At 40.3% G+C, this 13,032-nt stretch overlaps 1 protein-coding gene across 3 annotated transcripts in view; it reads left to right on the plus strand.

Moving 5' to 3' along the window:
* Window positions 1–13,032, plus strand: part of NAV2 (neuron navigator 2) — a gene marked incomplete at its 5' end in the record, with an annotated part of 391,595 nt that overhangs the window by 324,837 nt on the left and 53,726 nt on the right. The window lies entirely within an intron of this gene.

Consider the following 13,032-nt stretch of genomic DNA (forward strand, 5'->3'; position numbering starts at 1 on the left):
AGAAATTTCTAGGTGTCAGATGCTAAGTCAACCACATGCTATTTTAATGGTGCATTATCCGTGCGATAATAATTAATCTTATTCCAAATCATTCATCTTAGCCTATATTTAGCTTTTCCTTGTATGCAGTCTTCTCAGGGGCAATATCCCTCCTCTTCAAGTCATGTGAAGTTTTGCCACTGACTTAAGTGTCACCATACTTGCCTTGAGACCATCTTTCCCTGAATGTATGACAGGGCTGTTCCTATGCATTACGTACCCATGCAGTAGCCATGATGATTCCTTTTTACTTTTGTACCGTATATGAATAGTTTTAACAAGATCCCGATGTATTCTACACTTAATGTGTTCACTTACATAAATAAAAATGAATGCAGACAGCACCACAGTAGTATGTGTCTGCCTTCAGGGAACTCTTTAAGGCAAGAGAGGATTCTTACCCTTGAGGTTTAGGAATGTGAAGTAGAGTATTTCATAGCATATATCCCTCATCAGCCTGCAAACTTAGTGCCTCTTTCATTCAACAAAATGAGGGGAATTAACAAATGGATGTTTATCCAGACCCATTTCTTGTGGCTCCCAAGCGCCTGTGGAACCACACTGCAAACCACAGCTTTGCAGGGTTGTAGCAGCCAAGGTCTATTTGGTACCATTTCTCGTACTGTGGGTTTATCTTGCTTCCAGTGTTCCTCTGGATTTAATTAGAAATATCTTCCCAGGATTGACAATTACATATGAGTACAAAAAGTTGGGTTTTGTTTGGTTGCTTGGGGTTTTTTTTTAAACTTTTTACTTTAACACAAACTATGAGTTGTTTAGATCAATACATAAAATTTTAGTCCTATAGTGCGATGCATCGTAGTTGAAATGGTGCAGCAGTGCTGCTGTGTTCCTACTTTTGTTTTCTCGTGCATATATTTAAGCATATATAAGTGCATACAACATATAAGTACTTACGTATATGTTGTTTCATGTGCTCAAGTTAATAGGATAGAAGAGTGTTCAAAAGCATGTTTGAGTCTCACCAGAGATTTTTTCCCCCTAATTTAAATAATCTTAGTGTTCTTTAGGAGAGTTTTTCTTTCTTCCTAAAAATTCACTGTTAAAATTGGTTTAGGACATCAGTTTACTGACCTGTAGTGGACTGACCCTCTTCCAAGCTGAAATGTGGCAGATGCTTTGTACGGTGCATGATACAGCAGCTTACAAAGCGCAGTGTCTTTCCCGTCTCCGCTGCTTGCATTACTTTTATAATCATTGCAGTCATCAAACACAGACGTTTCCCTAACTGATATATCTCATCTAATGAGAAAAAAATAAGAAAGAAAATTAACATAGTGCAGTAAACCCCCAATTTTCAGGCATTACGTTGTTCTCTAGGGGAGAGTTTGAAATGCAGCAGGTTTTCTGATGCTTCAAGCCTAGAAAGCAAACCTGTAATTATGGTTTTGGGCCTTTTCAAATAAGAATCAAACCACATATTTCTTTGATAAGTTTTTTATTGTTGCCTACAGTTTTAGCTCAGTTCAGACCATGACCGCAATTCTTACCAAGGTTAATGGGAATAGCACATGAGCGTGGGGAGAAAGAACAAGCGATTAGAGGTGCAGTGATTTTATGACCCGGAGTATTAGGACACTTTGCAGCCTTTACTAAGCAGCTGTTCCTTAGGTAAATTAATACCTGGGGTCTCTTTACTTCTCCCCAACTTTAACTACCATAAAAGAACTTAATGTAAAGCTGTTCACAGCTTATCTCACCCGATTGCTATGCGAAACTTCTAACACAAATGCTTTTATAAACTGCAGCCATAACACTCTAATCTTCTGAACTTCCTGACCCATAAAACTATGATTATTGTTACATGTAAAATTCATCTGGAAATATCCCTCTGTATTTAGTGTTATGGGTATTATGTTGCACAGTCCCTCCTCCTTTGCAGTGCAAGGGCTGCCAGGAAAGAGGAGGACAATGGAGCTTGTACATTGGTGTAAAGAGAGTTACTCTGTGCCTTAATCTTGTGATTTTCTTTTTATTTGGAGCTGGTAATTCAACAGAAGGGATGTTAAGGTTCTCTTTTTTTCCCCTAAGTTAAAATTTCAGATTCTTTTTGGAATTAGAATATTTCTGCCTGTTCTTATTTACCATTAGCTGCATGTCATTCATTAATTCCCTGTACAACTCTGTGAGCAGATAATTAAGAAACATCACGTTTGTGGGAGCTGTTTTGGTGAAGACAGGAAGGATGGAGAAGAAAGCTTCATTATTCCAGTTTTGATTATTTTAATTATCTGTAATATCTGAGTTATCTCTAGTCACTCTTCTGTGATTAAAGTAATGAACGAGAAGCAGTTTACAGGATTTGTTAATAAAGGTTACTAGTTAAACTCAGCAGAGTCAAGAGAGGATTAATAATAGTCCATGAGCATCTTTACCCTCACTTTCATTACGGATTATACTTTTTAAAAAAAAATAAATCTAGGTGATTCTTGTCTGATCTTCAGCAGAGATAATGACATCTGCAGCTTTGCATTTATACACATACACATCACAAAGGGGGTGCATTGACTACACTCTAGGGTGAAGACATACCAAAAAGCAGAAGAGTCATGTTTCCATCTTTTATTCACCAGTAGACTAACTTAGTAGAGATAATCGTCCAGCTGGGAGGGGAAAAAAAGGAAAGAATTGAATGAACATCATTTTTTCATTTTAAAATACAAACATTTGTGTTTAATGATGCATTTCCCAAGCCGCTTTTATTATTAGCATTGTTCTAAATTGTAAGTTGTCACATCCACCAGCCTCTAAATTACCAGTTCGCTGTGTTGCTATAGTAACACCGTGGCCACTAAAATACAGACTCCAGCATAGAGAGGCAAGCTCAGACTGCGACTCATTTATTTGAAGGTTTTGGCAGCAGAGTATCTCCACAGAGTCTTTATTTTATAACCCTTGAATACTTGCATCTTAACTCTTTCAACCAAAAACACAGCCTTGTGCTAAAAGATGCATTTTATTTAAGAGATGGTACCCAAGCGGAACAGAGTTAATAAATACATGGGTGTAGTTGACTTCTGACTATTCCTTCCCTCTCCTCTTTGATTTTGGGCCAAGGGATTGATGGTTTTCTTGAGGTGCAGCTAAGAGGACAGCATGATATTGATTTCTCCTCATCTTCCACCTGAAAGGCTGCCCATCTTCTCATTATGTGATCCTTCAACAGTAACCTGGACAACAGAAATATACCCTGGTTGGGTTAGCCGAGTGATTTCATGCTTAGTGAACAAATCTTTCTGGAGTAAAGGGAATGGATTTAGGTATTCCCATTTGGCTGGAAGTCAGTGTGTTGGTCAATGCTAGTAACTGTATAAACTACAGCAAGTGTCAGTGTTTTGTGTGCGTCCCCCTTAAATGACAAAACTGTAGGCTCTGTCTTGAATTGAACCCCTTCTCCTTGTGCATATAGACTAAAAAATGCTCTTAATTTCTTGAACTCAGACTTTTTTTCATAATCTGGCTTTTTTCCGTTATGCAGTCCAGTTCCCTGACTTTCAACTGTTTGTCAAGTTCATCTTACCTCCTCATCATGGCTTTACATCTCATAGGTGTCTCTTCTCAGCCTCAGACCACCTATCCAGACCTCACCTCTAACCTCGGTTTCCCTATCCCAACTCCTTCTCCCCAGCCTCCTCATATATCTACTCACAGCATTTCTCCCACTGACCCCATTTTGCTTGCAGCAATGTTTAACCTAACCCTTGGTTCTTCATCCACCTGTGGGCTCCCTGATATCTCACAGTAGTCTTCTGTGAGAAGCTACAGTGCTCCCTTATGTACCCCACTAGTCACAGGTATCCAACACCATTGTGTTTTATGATCATAGCATGGGTTGGGTTGAAAAGGACTTTTAGAGCTCATCTAATCCAACTCCTTGCAGTGAGCAGGGACATCTCCAACTAGATCAGGTTGCTCAGAGCCCTTGTCCAAACCTAACTGTGACTGTTTCTAGGGATGGGTGATCTACCACTTTTCTGGGCAACCTCTGCCAGTGTTCCACTACCCTCACTGTAGAAAATTTCTTTTGCATCATCTTTGTTCCTCTTGTATTTCTACTATTTCTCTTTTTTGTGAGGGTATGTGTATAATTTTCTGCTGTGTGTCTGAAAATGTTCCCCACTGCCCTGAATCCAAGCAATGAGTCTACGTGTGCTGTAAGTGACCAGCTTTCCAGTTCTCACTGTTTTACAGGTTTTCAAATGTTTACAAGCTGTGTTCACGCATAAGGGTAAGCAGTGCCTCTGAGCACCACTACCCACGCTAAACAGAGCTGGTGGTGTAATTTCCCATGTTAGAATAAAACAATCCTGCATGTATGGCAGAATGCAGAGATCCGGGAAGAATCCTGTCAGGATTTATTTATACTATGCTAAAATAAGGGGTTTGAATTCTAATAAGCAGATTTTTTTATCAACTAAATAAGTATAAATACCTCTCTATCCTACGTGACATAAAGGGAAGAAATGAGTCCCTTGTTTTACAACTGTAAATCAAGATTAATCCATACTCAGAGGGATTTTACCTATCTTGTACAGTTTCATATGGACAAATCAGTATTTTCAGTGCCAGTTGTATTGAAAATGTGGTTTTATCCTCCAAAAAATAATTCTTTATTTTACCAGTATTCCAAATATTTTACATTAAAACATTTGGGGTATATCTCCTTCTGCATTCTCATAAAACTACTGTTGTTTCAGCAGTCACGTTGTTGAATCCATCTGTAAAAGCAGGGTGGGAATTATGCTTTTACAGACTGTAGAATTTTAGCTGAGATCAAATACTGTCATTTAGTACCTTCAAGTACTGGGTTGCTGACATGAGCTTTTACTTCATCCGATACGGTATGTGATCTGGAGGCACCCAGTCTGCCTGCTTTACTGCCATCAGGTTACAGCTTTTCACAGATGACCTAGTCCCAGCAGAAAGTCTTGACCTCTCACTTTTTCAGCACTTCAGAGGTTAATTTTGTTGAGGGATCAGATTTCTTTCTAGGGGAAGTTTCTGATGATCACCTTCTAGCTAGGCTTCGCTTTCCAGTGTCTTTCATAGCTGCTGAATGCTGAGGGCTCTGTTGGAAAACAACCTTGCTCCAACTTTTTCCAAGCCTCTTCTTAGACTGTCGAGTGATAAGCTGTTTTATTTAGGGGGGTGTTGGATGGTAGCCTAATGAAGGTATCAACCTGCAAAATAAATCTAAGCCCTTTTTCTGGAATAATTCATGGGCAACAAGGTGGAGAAGTGCTTTGGTCTGGGAATATTGCAAGGTAAGAGATTTTCTGCAGTTTTGAAAGCATGTAAACCTTTGTGTAAGTACTTTTAGCTTTTTTAATGCTGGCAGCAAAGCAAACACAAAATGATGGAGTAAATCTGAGAAGTTTTCTCCCTGGGCTATTTTGTTGGAATCGCTGTTTGCTGTGTGAAATCAATATATTTTCAGTAGATTACAAATATTTGCATAACATAATAAGAAATTCTGTATGTGAGAGCTGATAGCTGTTACTCTATTTGCTTTTTCTGGCCTTAGTTTCAGGATTCAGTGCGATTTATTGACTAATCGTTAGCGTCTCAGAGGTTGCAATCTACCCGGCTATCTTTCCACTGGCGTTACCGGCTTTTAGCCTCAGAAAACTGTGGGGCTTTGTTATGTTTTAGCACTGCAAGTTTGCTTTCTGTGCAAAAGAGGAACCTCTGTGGGAATGAGCTCACTCTGCAGGGAAACAAAGGCGTGTGTGAGGCTCTTTGAGGCCATGTAGCACAGCCCAGGGTGCACTTGCTTTTTTAGCACACAATATGCAGTTCTTACTCTCACTCCTGTGCAAATTTCTGTCGGCTTCCCGATTTGTCTGAGTAAGGTTAGAAGCTCTTTTTCCTTTCTCCAGTTCCTTTCAAGAATAGCTAATTTTAAATGATTTATTGGGACTACATGGGGTGTTGCAGTTTTTCTAGGAAAAGAAGAGATTCGGTTGTAGCTGGCATCTTCCACATACCTCCATTTTGCTAAGAATAAAGTATTTTGCTTGCTTATGTGTCTTCTATAAATCACTGGCCTGGCAGTGACAGTGCTTTAGTTTCCTGAGGGACAGTACTGTGCCCTGTGATCAAATGAAGACTTCTCATTGTCAAGTTCAGCTTTAAGACCTATGTCAGCAGGCTGTATTGCATCCAGAAAGACAGATTTTGTGTGGTTTTCTCCTTTTTTTATCTTTATTTTTTTTTTCCCTGATGGGGAAGAGCGTGCAAACACAGGCATTACCTTTGTCTGCGTGTGTGTAGCTGCAGCTGATGCTGCTGCATGAGAGAGGAGCAGTTCTCACAGGTGAAATCTGTGTTCTGCTCTGCCCAGTTTTTTTTTTTCCTCTATCGATTTATGTAGAAGCTTTGCAGTGTATTCTGGATAATGAACGACTTTGTCTTTGTGTGTGTGTGTGTGTGTGTGTGTGTGTGTGTGTATCACTTCTTCATTTTGTACCTGGATGTTTCTTGCTTGGGATTGCAGACCTGAAAAGATTTGCATTGGTGTCACTAGTGGGGTTGCAGCATCAGGATAGATTAAAACAAGACTGGGAAGTGAAGGAACCATATTCTACCTGCTGCTGGATGTTTTGGCTCTCTGGGTGTGTTTAGTAGCCGCCTATCCTTGGGTAAGGCTGCCCAGTGGTCCCAGTTGGCCATTTGTGCACACGTGGGGAATGACTGGGCGAGTGGCCCTGGCCAGGAGGCAAGCAGCCACAAGAGCAGGTGGGTCCAGTCCTGAGTGGAAAGCCCACTCAACAGCAGGGAACTGAAATGCCTCTTGCATAGGTTTGTTTCCATATGACCCTCTGTTCCTTTCCTTCCACGTTTTAGTCATGCTGGCCCTATAATAATTTAGTTAATGTTATTTTTCTTCTTGGTGTTTAAGCCTGCTTTTATTATGTTTTGGAGCCTTTGATGAAGGAGGCTGTCAGGTACCAGTAACTGCTGGTGAGCTGCTGAACTCCACCAGCACTGTCAGGTGCTGCAGGAGTGTGGGGGTAGGAGATGTGTGTATCACTGTTTTCCATAAGTGCCGTCCCTTCTTAAGATGGAGCTTAAAATAGTGCTTATGGACAAGGAGCCGATGTGATCCTGGAGGTAACTGCCTTTTGGAGAAAAAGAAAGTACAAACTGGTAAGTAAGGCAAGGGAAAGAAACCTGCAGAGTCTGGTGTTTGGTTATCATAACTTTCTAACCTCTCTGCCTGCTTAAGGTGGGTGGGTATTTGGGCTGGGGCCTGGCCAAGAGGGAGGAGAAGGCACATTGCCCTGGTGACCCACACCTCCATCTCCTCCAGAGAAACACCTCCCCACTCCCTCACTCCAAGGGAGTGCAGGGAACCAGATGTCCATTGCAGCGTCCCCAAGCAGCTGTGGGCTTGTTCAGTCCATTGCTGCCAATGTGCAGGCTATACACTTCACAAGGATTTATCTTCTGGAGTGCACCAGAGGCTTTGTACATAAACAAGGATTTCTCACTTTGACTAGAAGACTTTCTCAGCACTTCTTACTGTCTTGGAAACAAAAGGCATTGTAAACAAAATATTTTTTAACACAGCAACGACAAAGATTTAACACTGACCTTACTGTGATAGGAAGACATTGATTTTCTTTCCAGCTTTCACTGGAGTCTCACAGGAGTGATGAGGGATAAACATCAATCCCATGGCCTTCGAGGCTGGGAGGTGAGGATACTACTGGCCACAGGAATGCTCTGTGTACCCAGTGTAGGGCTGGCCTATGAAATGGCTTATACACACCATCCTCAGGCAGAACGGTAAAGGGGACATGAACACACCCCAGAAGTATGGTTTATGACTCATGAGTCCAGGAGAAAAAGGGTTAGTAGCTGGTTGGAGCTTTTTATGACAAATTTTTCAGACCTAGCTGGGAGTTAGTGTTCCCCCCAGCACTTGAGTGGAAGGTTTCTCACCTTCCCCCGAGGCTGTGCAATGCCAGAGGAACCATTGTCGTGAACAATGGCCAAGAAACAAGTTCCACCAGTCAAGCATTTTGCAACTGAATACACTTCCAAGGGCCGCTGCATTCAGTGACTGGACAGGGAAGGACTGAGCAAAATGTATGCAGGTGAAGAAGCTGCCATTGGAATTTCTGCCTTAGAGCAGATGATGAAGGATTTGAAAGTCAGCTTGCTTTGGTAAAGCTTTAGGGTGCTTCAAATGGGGAAACCCCTGAGATCAGCTGGGTTTAGCAGCTCCTATGGGCTCAGCCCTGTTTACTTGAAGTTTGACTAGGGCTTGGTCAAATTCCTGGTCAGATTTTAAAGGGACAAAATAAAATCTAGTGCTATTTTTATAAGGTTATTAGCACCGATATAAAAAGATCAAATGAAAAGAGCATGTGAAGTTTTCTAGCTTCTATAAACCTTTTCTTACCCAACCTTTTTCAACGCTAATTTATATTTTTCTTTCGCGAGTTGCCTTTTATAAATAGGTGTTTTAAATGTAAATCCTGAAACCTGGAATGAATTCTAAACAGAGTTTGACAGAGGGCTGCATTTCAGCTTGTTGGCAGTCACTAAACATGAAAATGGGCTGATTAGGCCACAGCACACTAAACAGCAGTTTAACTCTGCACAAAATTGTCACTAAAAGGATTACATTTTGCTCCAGAATGAACAGCTGGCAATGGTCTGCGATGATTTTCCCTGGTTAAATTTTCAGTTTTCATGGTTTGGCTTTAGGGAGTGTTTCAAGGTATCAGTGCTGTCCCTGGGCTGTGCCTTCAGTCAGAAACAAAGTGGTTTATTTTAAAATACTTGTCCTGGGGTCTAGTGAGAGCACCTGAAGAGGTGGGAGATTAATTGCCGTGTAAGATACATTAAGTACCTTCACTTCTCTTGAAGTAGAGTTCCGTCCATTCTTTTGCAAACAGTTTTTGTCACCTTTCATAACAATTTGAAAGGAAAACCATGCAAGAATCTGTTAATGGCTTTTGGATTTCTGACAGGATGATGTCAGTATTGTAGGAAATCCCAGAAGAAAACAGTGGAAACTGTTTTTAGTAGCTTGCTTTATAGAATATGTAAATTTTTCTGGCTTTTTTATTTTCCATTTTAATTCTTTTGACGCTACTATGAAGTTTCAATCATTTTACACCTTGACTCGTTTGTGTTGTTTTCTTATCAACTCGTAAGTAGTTAAATTTTTAGGTAGAAGATCATAATTACCATGTTTCCACTTGAAATATTGTGGAGCCCCAAGGCCCTGTCTTAGACAAATGTATTTTTCAGCAGCTCGTTATAATTTTGGTTTTGACTGAGGATCCAGCAAAGTTAAAATCCACACCCATATGTAGAGAAGGGGGCATTTTCAACCCTTAACAATAGCTTTATTTAGTAGGATTTTAATGACTCCTTTGCTTTGGACTTGCAAACAGAGACAGTTTCTGCAGGGTGGGGGAGGAGGGGCTGACCTGAGGATTGTAGGATGGTTTCGGGTGCTGTCCAAGTTGACAAAGAGGAGCCAATTCCATGGATGATGATTATGCAAGATGGAAAAGTGCTGATAGACTGTGGAAAAATACAAGTCTGAGCCTAACCACTTTGCAAACCTGTTTCAAAAAGGAGCTGTGAGTAGCTGACCTGGTGCCGTATGTGGCCAATCTATAGTAGCAACGTTGTTAGTAGTGTTGGGTGAGCAGGCTGAGATGGGGAGGGAGAAGGAGGGTGCTTGGGGTGCTTGGTTTCATAGAGCAGGAGGCAGCTTTCTAGGACTTTTAAAAATTATTCTGGTAATGGTTTTTAAGTGTGTATAACTTTCCTATATAATAAGCTTTTTGGATTTTTTAATTTTTTTTTAATTAAGAAAAAATTGGTAATCAAAGTAAAGTTTCAGGTCATTGATCAAATAGAGAAAGGAAAGCCCAAACATTTCAGCTTCAGGTTATGGTTGAGTAGACTTTTGCTGACATTAGAAATTATAAATTGCATCAGCTAAATTACAAAGATGTTATCATGGCTCTGGGAGCCAAGAACACTAATTAGGAAGGCTTTTAGATTCCCCATTCTGCTTCCTTGCAGACTTTAACCATCAAGGCACTGAATCAAGGTAAAAGTGAACTAATTTCTGCTGAGGGCTTGGGTTTGTTTCGAGAACAATGTGAAATAGAAATATGTCCATTTGTTGACAGATGCTCTTCTCTTAAGATGCTGCAGTCTTCACCCACATGCAGGTAGGGATACAAAGTTGCGTGTCCCATGCTGTTGTATATGAGACCAGATGCCGTGTGATGGGCTTCTTGGGGTGAAGAACTTTTAGTGTGATGGATCATTGACAGGAGGTTAAACAATACAGGTGCTTTAACTGCATCGTTTTTTACCATTACTTGTTGTGCAGTCGTAAAGTTGCTTGGATTGGCATCTTAATTTATGGAGTTCAGTGAATTCTACATGCATCTCACTTGCATTAATCTGTAGCGTTACTCAAAAAAGACAGCATCAAGAATTGTTTGCATAAGCTTTGAATATTATTCTATTTTTAAGATATTGATTGTTTTAATCTTCTTTCACACCTTGTTGTCCTTCTAGCCAGAGACAGACCCTTGTCACCTCCCTGCTGAAGTGAGTTTTTTAAATAAACTGAAATCTGAGGTGTCTGGTTTTAGCCAACACCACACCTTCTCATCAGAACAGCTGTGTTGCATCAGTATCATAGCTTGGTGTCATCAGTATGCCTTCAAGAGCTGTGTTGCTTACTTTCTGACAGCCAAAATGCTAGACATCTTATCTTTGGGCCTCAGAATGGCTCATCTATTTAAATTCAGTAAACCCAAAAGTACAGAGTTTGAGTCATTCATAGTTTCCATCCGAACATAAAAGGCTTAAAGCCAAGGATATATTTAAGGGGAAGCCACAGCCATCAATGCATTCAGGTGCATGTTTCTACCTTTGTCCTGAGGCATGTGTCCCCATTCAGAAGGGCACTTAAATATTTCTGTAATGCCTTAAATTGCCCAGCTGAAGCCAACAGGACTGGTTGATGCCAGTAAAACTACTTATTAACATTAGACACATTCCTTAGATGCTGATGAACTGTGGCCTGTGATAGTTGGAGAATGGCAAGTGGTTGGAAATGTGATGTTCCTGAACATTCAAGATGGAGCTATGAGTCACATGGCTCATTATTGGTTTGTTGGGGCTTTTTTTGGCCATTGCCATACTTCTGTAAGAAGGAAATTCAGCTGTTAAATAAGGAAAACAGTGGCGTTGCTCATATTATTTATTATTATTATATTATTATAGGTTCATAAATAGAAAATATGTTAGTTACTACATGAAACTTTGGAATGTTTTCTTTTATTCCTTATGCAGTTATTTTTATAACATTTTTGTATTTTTGGAATAGAAGTAAATTATCGGCTGTTAAAAAGTCAAATTTAGAAATAATGCAGCTTTCAGTCTGTTGCACTAGAATATTTTTAAAAATGTAATTTAAAAAAAGTGCTTCAAAAAAGTCTTTCAATTCTTTTCCAAATTTTCAACTTTTCTATACAAGGCACTGCAAGAGAAGATATGTGGAGGTAGTGTGTATCCCGTCCCTCTCTTATATGCTGTGGATTTCTTTGTATGGTCAATACATTTTTCGTTTCGTTATGATGAGAAAGATTTTGGAAACTAACAACAGGAAATGAAACTGTTGGGTAGAGTTTACCTGGCTGGCTTTCTCAGACTCGATGAGCCTCACATCGTGTATGGAGTTTTGTTTTAACATGTACTTCTATTTTGCATTACAGCAGGTTCCTCTTCTAAAAAATCCAGGTGAAGGCAAACCTAGAAAAAATATGTATACCTTTCCTTTAAATTGTAGCATCACCCACACTGTAAACTGCAGAATTTCCTTCTGATCAGTAGGGCTGCAGCGCCTGTGGATTTATCAAATAGTGTTCAGAAAGTCTTTCTACAAATCTAGGACCTTGTCTGTAACTGTGGCACTCCTGGGAGTCAATCAGAACTGTCAGGAGTATGTTGCTATGAGTGGAAGGATGCCAGATGAAGGGCCACCTGAAGGCTCCGTGAAATGGGTCAGTGTTTGTTCTCTGTCTCTCGCTGCCCTCTGCCAGCAGAGCAGCATAGCTGAGCATTTTAAAATTTCCTGAAGGCAAAATTAATCTGTCTGCTTGAAACTGTTGGTCTGAACTTTTCTGCTGGACTGTTGGTCTGAACTTTTCCACTGGCCTTGTCCACAGTGGTACTGCGAGAACTGGCAGACACCTGACAGAAATGCCAGTGCTGGCAGACTGATGGGGACTGTAGCTGGGAACAAAGCGGTAGCAAAGAGCAGCTGCGAGCAATAACCCTTTCTGCAGGCACCCAGAGGAGCGTGTCCCTGCGGCCACTGCTGTTCACGTGGTTCAGTAATTGTGCTGCTGGTTAAGCTATGCTCAATTCCCTGAAAAGCCTTACGTAGATACGGGGTGAACAAAATATTCCCAAGTAAGCAAAAAGCAATTAAAATTTATTAAAGCATTATTAAAACCCATACAGGTATGAGCTTTGTAATGTGGAGTAAGAAAAATGATATGAGTTGCCAAAGGTCATATAGTAAGTCAGGATGAAGCTGTGAGTGAAATTCCAGAAACCAGGCATAGATTGCCTTTCTTTACACAACTCAATTACATAATGTGCAATTCAAATTTAAATGCATATATTAAATATCCAGTATATCAGTTTGTGAATGGCATCCATTCTGTGGTCAAAAAACTCACTGCAATCTCCTTGTTGTAAGTTTGTAAAGCAAGCATAAATGCAATAGGGAAAAGAGTCTGGAGCTCCCAAAATCTGAGACGGTGGTGATAAAATAGCAAGAGAACTGCCAGGAGATGAGCTATTACCACTAGATTTTGGAAATGATCTGCCAAATATGTATTTATGCATTTCCAGCAGTAGTTACCTATCACTGGACTGAAACATCTTCACAGAACTACTTACAGGACAGTT

This window comes from Gallinula chloropus (assembly GCF_964237585.1).
Source record: "Gallinula chloropus genome assembly, chromosome: 4".
NCBI lineage: Eukaryota > Metazoa > Chordata > Aves > Gruiformes > Rallidae > Gallinula > Gallinula chloropus.